At 37.5% G+C, this 11,974-nt stretch overlaps 1 long non-coding RNA gene across 1 annotated transcript; it reads left to right on the top strand.

Moving 5' to 3' along the window:
- The first annotated feature begins 43 nt into the window (after nucleotides 1-43).
- On the top strand, nucleotides 44-2,416 carry LOC128651630 (uncharacterized). The gene is made up of 2 exons (XR_008401145.1): nucleotides 44-176; nucleotides 2,072-2,416. It is a non-coding gene; the product is annotated as an uncharacterized LOC128651630 (long non-coding RNA).
- The last annotated feature ends 9,558 nt before the right edge of the window (nucleotides 2,417-11,974 follow it).

Here is an 11,974-nt window from a genome sequence, read left to right on the forward strand (position 1 = left end):
TTATTCTAAGTTATAAATATATCATCTCAGGAAATCACAGGACTAATTTTTTAGTTTTTTATGTATTATCTACTGTTTTAAATTAACAATATTGAACTATTTAAAGCTCCACTCTACACAACAAAAATGTGACATCCACATCCTCCATGGGGAAGTTCTCTTTAAACAAGAAGAAGGTTTGCTGCTTTCTTTTTTTTACCGTACTTAACCCCGTAGAGACCTTTAGTGTTAGCGACCAGGGCTGTTTTTACATTGCTGCGGTGTTTGTGTTTAGCTGTAATTTCCCTCTTAATTTTTTTTTACCATATTTAACCCCGTAGTGACCTGACTGTTGTACCAATTTTTTAGCTTTAGCGACCAAGGCTGTTTTTACATTGCTGCGGTGTTTGTGTTTAGCTGTAATTTTCCTCTTACTCCTTTACTGTACCCACACATATTATATACAGTTTTTCTCGCCATAAGATTGACTTTCTACAGATACCATTATTTTCATCATATCATATAATTTTTACTAAATATTTTTTATAAATTATGATTAAAAATATTAAAAACCACACTTTTTTTTTTACTTTTACCCACAAAATCTGTTATGCATCTACAACCCCCGAGAAAACAACATGGCTAAACAGTTTCTTCATTTTGTCCTGAGTTTTGAAATACCCAATTTTCAATTTTTTACGATTTAACCTTTTTCTCCTTCAGTGACCTTTTAACCCCAACCCTAGATCTAACCCTCCCCCTAGATCTACCACTAAGCCTAGATCTAACCCTAACCCTACATAACTATTTATTTTTAAGATTTTTACTATTTAATTTTTTTTCATCTGTTACAGCTGCGGTCCTTAAGGAGATAAAGGGATAGTAAATTCAAAATTTAACTTGCATGATTTAGATAGAACATGTAATTTTAAGACACTTATAAATTCACATCTATTTTTAAATGTGCTTTGTTCTCTTGTTATCCCTTGCTGAAAGAGAATAAGCACATATTCAACACTAGTGGGAGCTAGCTGCTGATTTTTGCCTGCACACATTTGTCTTTTGCGATTGGATGACTATGGCTCCGTTCGGGCAGCGCTCCAAGCGAACTGGGACTCGCTTGTAGCGTTTTCCTCACATTTGCAAGTGAGATGCCTGGCATTTTTTGAGTGCTCTGATGACGTAAGTCCCAGCGCTTCCATCGTGCTGGAAAAGCTGTCACTTTTCAGAGCAAGCTCAGACGCTTGGCAACATGGCAGCCTCCACACACTTTTTGCTGTGGAGGCTGCCTTGTTTGTATAAGCAGCAGAGGAGGGACAGGTGAGGCAGATAAGTCTGACAGCAGCATTTAGTACAGGGAAAATTGGAGATAGGTTACTTAACCTATCTCCAATTTGCCCTGTACTAAATGCTGCTGTCATGCTTATCTGGTGTTATGCTGAGAATTGTTTCCCCAGTGTCTCTGGTTTCCCCTGCCTCTCGGCAAACATCGGAACTCTGACCCACCTCCATTCAGCTGCTCTCAGCTCAGCACCTGTAGTATTATTAGCTGAATGGGGCAGGATAAGCTACAGGGGCTGAGCTGAGAACAGCTGAATGAAGGTGGGTCAGAGTTCCAATGTTTGCCGAGAGGCAGGGGAAACCATTCTCGAACAACGGTGTTGTGTAAACAGCTTAAATAAAAAGAATCCTCCACTAATAAAGAGAGACACAATTTAAACATTTTTACAGTCAGCTACAAGGGAGCTTATTTAAAAACGTTCGTTTTCTCTAAGCTCCCTTGCTTGTGACGTCACCTAGCGCCACGTCATCGCTGGAAGTGAAGCGCCTCCACTAGCTCCTGAGCGCTGCCCGAACGTGGCCTATATGTGTTCATCTTGCTGCCAGTAGTGCAATGTTGTTCCTTCAGCAAAGGATAATAAGAGAACGAAGCAGATTTTATAATGGAAGTAAATTGGAAACTGCATCTTCTTTCTGATTTATAAAAGTCTGTTTTTGACTTGAGTGTCCCTTAAATGATTTTTTATTTATTATGAAAATAACAGTTTTGATTCTGACTATGACTAAGTTTCCTCCCATGTGCTTGACACAGGAGCCAGCAATCATTAAAGATCTACACATTGCTATACAATGGGTTGTCAAGAATGAGGCACTGTTCTGTGGGCGCATAACCATGCCAAGTTATGGGTCAATGAATGAAGATGACCGCCAGAAGGCCATAGATAACGTGATGTAAAGAGAAGAACCAGAAGCAAGGGAGCCATTCCTCTTTGTATTTCAGCACAGATAATATATGGAGTTGTTTTTGCAGGCATGTCTTGACCAACAGGGCCTCCAAGTTAATGCCATGTTCAACAAATGACTGATGGACAAGGGACGGTGGTGTGTTTCTGTTTAAATTATTGATAATAATAAAAAAATAAGATAATTAACACCATTTCTGAGTCATTGCTTTAATAACACACTACCACAAGTATGAAGGTACAAGATAATTATAGTTAACAGTATATATATATATATATATATATATATATATATATATATATATATATATATATATATATATATATATATATATATATATATAGCAGTAGCCTATTGTTGCTTCTGCTTTCATAGTATAAGGTTAGGGTTATAAGTTCAAATGGTTTCTTACCTTGATTGAACACGATTCTCCAGAGCTCCGGGGAACAGCAAGAAAGCACACAAGCACAGAGAGTGTTTCTCACTAGTTCCGTTTACTGTAAGTATACACAGCAGTTATATAGCAGTCTCGCATCATGAGGCTACAGGAAATGCAGTTAGAGGAGTAACATAAAATGTCCATATATGTCTATCTAAGAAACATGTTAAAGGAAGTTGTGGGTGTTGTTTGCTGTATTACAGACAATCATATGAGTTTCAAAATGCCCTCATGTGTCGGTTACAAGTCACCCACTAACATAATATACCCATCAACACACAGACACATAAAACACACAAAGACATAGAGACACACACAACCCCTCACCGAGACATCCAGAGAAAACAGAGACATACACTCTCAGAGAGACACCCACAGAAACTGCACATACATACACACACCCTCACAGAGACAACCAAAGAAAACACACAGACATACTCGCACACCCTCAGAGAGACATCCACAGAAAACGCATACATACATACATACATACACACACCCACCCTCAAAGAGACATCCACATAAAAAAAAAAGTCATACACATCCACCCTCACAGTGGCATCAAGAGGAAATACACAAAGACATACATACACACACCCTCACAGGGACACAAATAGAAAAAGCACAAAGACATACGCACACACCCTCATAGACATACACAGAAAATGCACAAAGACATATACACCCACTCTCACAGAGAGACCAACAAAAACAACAACAACAAAACAGTGTGTGACATGCATGATAAAAAAATTGCAGAAATTAAGAGATCACTTTTTAAACAATCAGATTTGCAAATGTGCAAACAAAAAATAAACTCTATGAATTCAAAATTGTAGATTAATGTTATAGGTAGATGGCTAGATGAAGAAAAGTACTTTTAAAAGGTTAACATATGTTTGTGTTTTGTCCCCCAAACAAGAGCAACACTTCAATTATGGTGTAAACATGTTCCCATCTGTCAGCTGTACTTATGGATTTTGAAAATGCTGTACTCTATATGGTCTTGGTGGAACCATAAGCCGTGGCACTAGGTCTCATACCATTAGATATGGTTAAATGCATGATTTAGGCTCGTTTGTATGTATTTCAAAATTAAGTCAGATGTAGTGTAAACTGAACAGTGTTAAGTTAACCTGTATCATTTGAAACACTGAGAAATCTTAGTTTGAAAGTATAACTTTTTATGCATATGTAAAAATCATAAATACACTGCTGCAGATTGCTAAAAAAAAATGTTTTTTTTATGGACCCCTGGCCCCACCATACTACTACCACACTGACGTTACAATCCAAAATTCCACAAAGAAATAAAAAAAAAATTACTATGTAAGTCCTACCTCCTCTGCAAATGAAAGTGCTCTGCCATCTGACTCAGACACACACTGTACAAACTTAAAGGGCTACTGGACCCACATTTTTTCTTTCATGATTTAGATAGAGCATGCAATTTTAGGCAGCTTTATAATTTATTCTTATTATAATTTTTTATTCGTTCTCTTGCTATCTTTATTTGAAAAGTTAGGAATGAAAGCTTTGGAGCATGACTATTTTTTGTTCAGTACCCTGGATAGAGCTTGCTAATAGGTGCCTGCATTTAGCCATCCAATAAGCAAGCGTAACCCAGGTTCTCAAACTAACATGGGCCGGCTCAAACGCTTTTATTTCTTCTTTTTCAGATAAATATAGGAAGAGAACGAAGAAAATTTGATAATAGAAGTAAATTAAAAAGCTGCTTAAAATTGCATGCTCTTTCTCAATCTAGAATGAAAAAAATTGTGTTTAGTATCCTTTTAAGTGCCAAGTCTGTCTCATTACGCATAGTGGTTTAGTGCACACTCAAAAATCCTCTCAAATGCTAATGCTTTACTCATTTTAATAAAATTGACCACACTCAGTAGCACTCTGCTGTAGTACCCTCTGGTGGCTGCCAAAATTGTTTAAAGAAAATAATAGTTGTTCTTGTCTCATGGGGCACCCTGGCCCATTTGGCCCCTGACAGGAGTCACCCCTGTAACCCCCTGATGGCAGCCAGGTGTGATTTACGGAGATGATGTATTTATAACTTACAATAATCATTACTTTTGCTTATACTTTTGCCCTAACAGAACATATGTTAATGTAAAGAATGTGCTTATTTAACCTTATTAATAACAATCAGCATAAACCACTGTGAATGAACATTAAGAACAGGAAAGCAAAATATTTTGTTTTCTGAATTATTGTGTCTATTTATTGTTACGTTAAACGTTGAACATATATCCACACAGAAATGAGTGTTCGCAAATAATTTTAAACCTTTTTAAATACAAGTTACTTTTAAAAAAGGTAAAATATATTCAGTGGCAAGGTTGGCACAAGTTTGTTTGCCATATAAAGCATTGGGTCAGGCTTAGAACTTAAAAATATGAAGTGGTTCATGCCCTGTATATATGCACACAGAAATGAGTGACTCATCGGATTTCAACCCTTTTTAAATACCAGTTTAAATACCAGTTACTTATTCAGAAAAGGTAAAATATATGAAGTGGCCAGGATGGCACAAAAAAATTGCTATAATAAGCATTGGGCATGGCTGAAAATATGTATATTCTATGAAGATGTTCATGCCGAGTATATATCATCACAGAAATAAGTGACCAAAAGGATTTTAACACTTAAAATACCAGTTACTTATTCAGAAAAGGTAAAATATATGAAGTGGCAAGGTTGGCACCAGATTGTTTGATATAAAAAGCATTGTGACAGGCTGAAAACATGTATATCCTATAGAGAGGCTTATGCCATGAATATAAGCACACATTAATGAGCGTCCCAAAGGATTTTAAACGTTTTTAAATACCAATTACTTATTTAGAAAAGGTAAAATATATGAAATGGCAAGGTTGCCTGCAATTTTTTGGCTATAAAAAGCGTTGGGCCAGGTTGATAACATGTCTATTCTATAATGGGGTTCATGTCCTCTATATATCCACACATAAATTAGTGGCCCAAATGATTTTAACCCTTTTTAAATACCTTTAATTTATAAGATAAGATAAAATATATGAAGTGGCAAAGTTGGCCCCAGATTGTTTGCCTTAAAAAGCATTGGGCCATGCTGAAAATATTTGTCTATTCTATAATGAAGTTCATGCCGTGTATAACATGTCTGTCATATGATGGGGTTCATGCCGTGTATATATCCACAAATAAATAAGTGGCTCAAAGGATTTTAACTCTTTTTAAAATAACATTTACTTTTTGAAAACATAACCAAATTTGTTCCACATTTGCTATCTGTTTATTGCAATACTAGTGTTAAAGTCCGTGTAGACAGTCCAAAATGTGTCCAACTTACTAACCACTCCCTTATTTACCCACCTCTCCCTCCGAGAACCTTTGCCTACCATCTGACCCCCCCCATCCACTCAGATCTCCTCTCTCTTATCCCCCGCCCTCCTTCACCCTCCCTGCCACTTTCAACATCTAATTTTCTGCAGCGCAGAGATACCACCCGCTCCCGTCTATATATATCAACAATCCCTCTATCTCTATCACTACCCATATATCCCTCTATCCCTCTATTGCTGTGTCCATCTATCCCTCTATCTCTATTCCTCTATCTCTATACCTATCTCCTTATACCTATATCCATTTATCTCTACCCATCTATCACTATCCCTCTATCCCTATCTTAACATATTTTTTTTATGCAGCGCAGTGGTCCCGGCCTCTCCAGCCCCTCCAGCGATGGGGCTCCCACCTGCCTCCCTCCTTACCCTCCCACGCCACCGATTGGCACCACCGCTGCACAAAACAGAAAGGGACACAGATTGCAGCAATGCCTCAATATTGAGGCATAGTGCATTAAGATTTTCTAAGCAACCGTTGCAGAGAGGGCCAGTGATGGTGACGATCGTTGGTGGCGTGCGAAGAATAGGAGGGAGACAGGTGGGTGGCCCATCATTGGAGGGAGGAGGAAGAAGGCGGTAGGGTGTGTGAGAGGGGCAGGAGCGGGTGGGAATGCTTATACTACGGAAAAAGTTGGAAGCTGGAAGGAGGGAGAGGGGGATAATAGATTAGTAAAATAAACTGGGAGAGGGTAGAGTGGTAGGGGAATGAGGGTGGGCAAATACACTACAGATTTTATTTTATATATCTACTGTATATAAAAAAAATAAAAGCAAATAAATATAGTAAAATGGCTACTGGCAGACAGCTGAAAGTACATAACATGTACGCTAAAAGGTAGAAGGGGGGGTTAGAGAGCTGTTTGGGGGGGGGTCTGAACAAAGGAGATCCTAGAGAAGCATTTACAACCATTTGTGCTATAATTGCACAAGCTGTTTGTAAATAATTTCAGTGATAAACCCAAAGTTTGTGAAAAAGTAAAAAAAAAGTTTTTATTTGATCGCATTTGGCGGTGAAATGGTAGCATGAAATATAGCAAAATGGGCCTAGATCAATACTTTGGGTTGTCTACTACACTAAAGCGAAAATTAAAGGGATACTAACCCCAATTTTTTTCTTTCATGATTCAGATAGAGCATGCAATTTTAAGCAACTTTCTAATTTACTCCTATTATCAATTTTTCTTTGTTCTCAAGTTATCTTGATGTGAAAAAAGCAGTAATAAAAGGTTAGGAGACGGCCCATTTTTAGCTCAGCACCTCGTAGCGCTTGCTGATTGGTTTGCTACATTTAGCCACAAATCAGCAAGTGCTACCCAGGTTCTGAACAAAAAATGGTCCGGCTCTAAAGCTTACAGTACTGCTTTTTCAAATCAAGATAACATGAGAACAAAGAAAAAATGATAATAGGAGTAAATTAGAAAGGTGCTTAAAATCTCATGCTCTATCTGAATCATGAAAGAAAAAAATTGGGTTTAGTATCCCTTTAAACGTACAAGCTCCCTACAAGCTAATGAATTAACACCTTCACTGCTGGGCATAATAGAAGTGTGGTGCGCAGCAGCATTTAGCAGCCTTCTAATTACCAAAAAGCAATCCCAACGCCATAAATGTCTGCTATTTCTGAACAAAGGGGATCCCAGAGAAGCATTTACAACCATTTGTGCCATAATTGCACAAGCTGTTTGTAAATAATTGCAGTGAGAAACCTAAAGTTTGTTAAAAAGTGAACAATTTTTTTGTATTTTATTGCATTTGGCAGTGAAATGAAATATACCAAGATGGGCCTAGATCAATACTTTGGGTTGTCTACTACACTAAAGCTAAAATTAACCCTACAAACTCACTATAAGCTACTGAATTAATTCCGTCAATACTGGGCATAATACAAGTGTGGTGCACAGCAGCATTTACCGGATTTCTAATTACAAAAAAGCAATGCCAAAGCCATATAAGTCTGCTATTTCTGAACAAAGGGGATCCCAGAGAAGCATTTACAACCATTTGTGCCATAATTGCATAAGTTGTTTGTAAATAATTTCTGTGAGAAAAATAAATTTTGTTAAAAAATAAACATTTTTTTTTATTTGATCGCATTTGGCGGTGAAATGGTGGCATGAAATATACCAAAATGTGCCTAGATCAATACTTTGGGATGTCTTATAAAAAAAATATATATACATGTCAAGGGATATTCAGGGATTCCTGACAGATATCAGTGTCCCAATGTAACTAGCGCTCATTTTGAAAAAAAGTGGTTTGGAAATAGCAAAGTGCTACTTGTACTTATTGCCCTATAACTTGCAAAAAAAGCAAAGAACATGTAAACATTGGGTATTTCTAAACTCAGGACAAAATTTAGAAACTATTTAGCATTGGTATTTTATGGTGATTGTAGATGTGTAACAGATTTTGGGGATCAAAGTTAGAAATAGTGTGTTTTTTTTTATTTTTTCCTCATATTTTATAATTTTTTTATAGTAAATTATAAGATATGATGAAAATAATGGTATCTTTAGAAAGTCCATTTAATGGCGAGAAAAACGGTATATAATATGTATGGGTACAGTAAATGAGTAAGAAGAAAATTACAGCTAAACACAAACACCGCAAAAATGTAAAAATAGCCTTGGTCCCAGATGGTCTGAAAATGAAAAAGTGCTGTGGTCATTAAGGGGTTAATGAAGAACTGAGTTTAAAAATGTCACTAAGCTTTTTAACAGCAAAACAAACTTTCTAGGGACATTTAAATAGAACTCTGCAGATTTGGGAGCACACAAACAATAAATGTTGTTTATCAGCGCTGGTGCACATATAAGATACATGTCCCATGTTATGATATTCCTAATGCTGCTCTCTGCATTGTTGTCACCAAACACTCATTGTCACAGTGTAATCTCAGTTTCTGTCCTCTATAGCGTCACCAGTATATAAAAGTAAAAACTGCAGGAGAAAAGCTTCAATATTTAATCTAGGATTAGAATTGTCGGCATCTGTTTTCTGTGAGTGCTCAGCCTCTGCATTATTCAACAACTTGCAGAAATGTAAAAATAGCCCTGGTCCTTAAGGGTAAGAAAATGTAACAATGGTCTGGTCACTAAGGGGTTAATGTTCATTCACAGTGGTTACCTTATAAATCACAATCTGCATAAAACACTGTGAATGAACATTAAGAGCAAGAAAGTTACAAAATGTTTCGTTTTCATAATCATTGTCTATAGCTTGTTTATTACATTAAAGTTGATTTAAAAAAAAAAAAAAGCTTTGAGTGGAGGTCACATGTTTCCTGTCTAGAGTGGAGCTCCACTCTGCAGTTGGACCCTTCTCGATTTACCTCCCAAGCGGTGGCGATTCTGGCGAAGCAAGTTGGGAGTTGTAGTTTTTTAGATATTAGAATAGCTTTTTCTTAAAGGGGATATGATTTCTAAGAACTACAACTCACAGTGGCCAAATTGTCTGCATTATACAGGGAAACTAACTGTTATGGGGTTGCTTGCTCTCCTACTTTAATATATATATATTTATTGCGTTTACTTTTTTTAGTTATCGATATACCAAGTTCTTTGAGTATTTTTGTTTACTCCAGTTCTGTTTCTCCTTTCACGATTCATATTATTTTTAAACAAATTAATTTGTCTGTTGTGCTCATTAAATGTTACTGTTTCTCACGTTATTGGATGATTTCTGATTTGCAGCATTATAAGCACATCATATATTTTATCAATCACTTTATAACTATTGATATGTGAACATTTAAAATGATATGAAAGTTAAACCCACATGTTTTTCTTTCGTCATGATTCAGGCAGAGCATGCTGTTTTAAACAACTTTCTATTTTGCTTCTATTATTAATTTTTCTTTGTTTCTTTTGATATCTTTTGTTGAAAAGCAGGGTGTGTGCGTAGGAGCCAGCCTATTTCTGGAGCACTTTATGGCAACAGTTTTGCAAGAATGTCATCCAATTGCAAGAGCACTAGAGGGCAGCACTATTTCCTGTCATGTAGTGCTTCAGATGCCTACCTAGGTATCTCTACAACACAGAACATTATGGTAAGGAAGCAAGTTTGATAGTAGAAGTAAATTGGAAACTTGGTATGCTCTGTCTGAATCAATAAATAATTTTTTGGGGGTATATACCTTTAAATAATTGTTGGAGGTGGAGGTTATGGTTTCATGTGGGACTAAGGATCAAGTAATTGAAGATATCCTTGCTTATGTTTAAAGGGACAGTCCACACCAGAATTTTTATTGTTTAAAAAGATAGATAATCCCTTAATTACCAATTCCCCAGTTTTACATAACGAACACAGTTATTATAATTATACACATTTTACCTCTGTAATTACCTTGTATCTAAGCCTCACAGACTGCCCACTTATTTCAGTTCTTTTGACAGACTTGCAGTTTAGCCAATCAGAGCTGTCTCCATGGTAAATTCACGTGCATGAGCTCAATGTTATCTATATGAAACACATGAACTAATGCCCTCTAGTGGTGAAAAACTATCAAAATGCATTTAGATTAGAGGCGGCCTTCAAGGTCTAAGAAATTAGCATATGAACCTCCTAGGTTTATCTTTCAACTAAGAATACCAAGAGAACAAAGCAAAATTGGTGCTAAAAGTAAACTGGAAAGTTGTTTAAAAAGTTTTTTTTGGACTTCACTGTTCCTTTTAACTCAAGTGTTTCTGGTCCTACCTGCACACTCTGCAGCATTTATAACTCATAAGTGCCCAGGAAAACATGGCTGAGGTGGCAGCCTTAGTTAGGACACGTGCACGTTTTCATTCTATGATAAAAATCTACATGTAGGAAATTCAATATAAGCTAAAGATGCTATGCATATCTGGTTTCATGTATTTAAAGATGTGTATTAAAGAAAAATTGGGGTCCATATAGAGTTGCCACCTTTCTTGGGAAAAATACCAGACATACTACTTAGAATATATCTGCATAAATAATTATGTAGCATAACTCAGAAACTTAAGCCAATAGGACTTATTTAACCCCTTTGTGCTTCTGTTATTTGTGCTTCTGAGGGCAACAACATCAAAACCATGATGTTTGCCTTACTGCTACCTGTGGCAAAAGGGTTAAACCATCATTTTTTTTACAGTTAGACTTCAACACACTTAGCAACAGTTTCACTATATCATTTAATCTGTTTTTTATTTACATTGACCTGAACCTTGGGACATAAACATCCAAGTTTTTTTTTTCTTATTTTATGATTAAGACTAGTCCTAAAGCCCATTCACACGGGCCATTTTTTGCAGTACAGTGGTCCCACCTCTTGCGCTCTCTCCCTCCCCCTCTCTTTTGCGCTCTCTCTCTCTCTTTTTCGTTCTCTCTCTCCCTCCTCTCTTTTGAGCTCTCTCTCCCCCCTCTCTTTTGAGCTCTCCCCCCTCTCTTTTGAGCTCTCCCCCCTCTCTTTTGAGCTCTCTCTCCCCCCTCTCTTTTGCGCTCTCTCTCCCCCCTCTCTTTTGCGTTCTCTCTCTCCGTCTTCTCTTTTGAGCTCTCTCTCCCCATCTCTTTTGAGCTCTCTCTCCCCATCTCTTTTGAGCTCTCTCTCCCCATCTCTTTTGAGCTCTCTCTCCCCCCTCTCTTTTGCGCTCTCTCTCTCCCCCCCTCTCTTTTGCGCTCTCTCTCTCCCCCTCTCTTTTGCTCTCTCTCTCCCCCCTCTCTTTTGCGCTCTCTCTCTCCCCTGCGCTCTCTCTCTCCCCCTCTCTTTTGCTCTCTCTCCCCCTCTCTTTTGCTCTCTCTCCCCCTCTCTTTTGAGCTTTCTCTCTCCCCCCTCTCTTTTGAGCTCTCTCTCTCCCCCTCTCTTTTGCGCTCTCTCTCCCCCTCTCTTTTGCGATCTCTCCACCTCTCTTTTGCGCTCTCTCTCCACCTCTCTTTTGCGCTCTCTCTCTCCACCTCT

The sequence above is a fragment of the Bombina bombina genome, chromosome 3 (assembly GCF_027579735.1).
Source record: "Bombina bombina isolate aBomBom1 chromosome 3, aBomBom1.pri, whole genome shotgun sequence".
Taxonomy (NCBI): domain Eukaryota; kingdom Metazoa; phylum Chordata; class Amphibia; order Anura; family Bombinatoridae; genus Bombina; species Bombina bombina.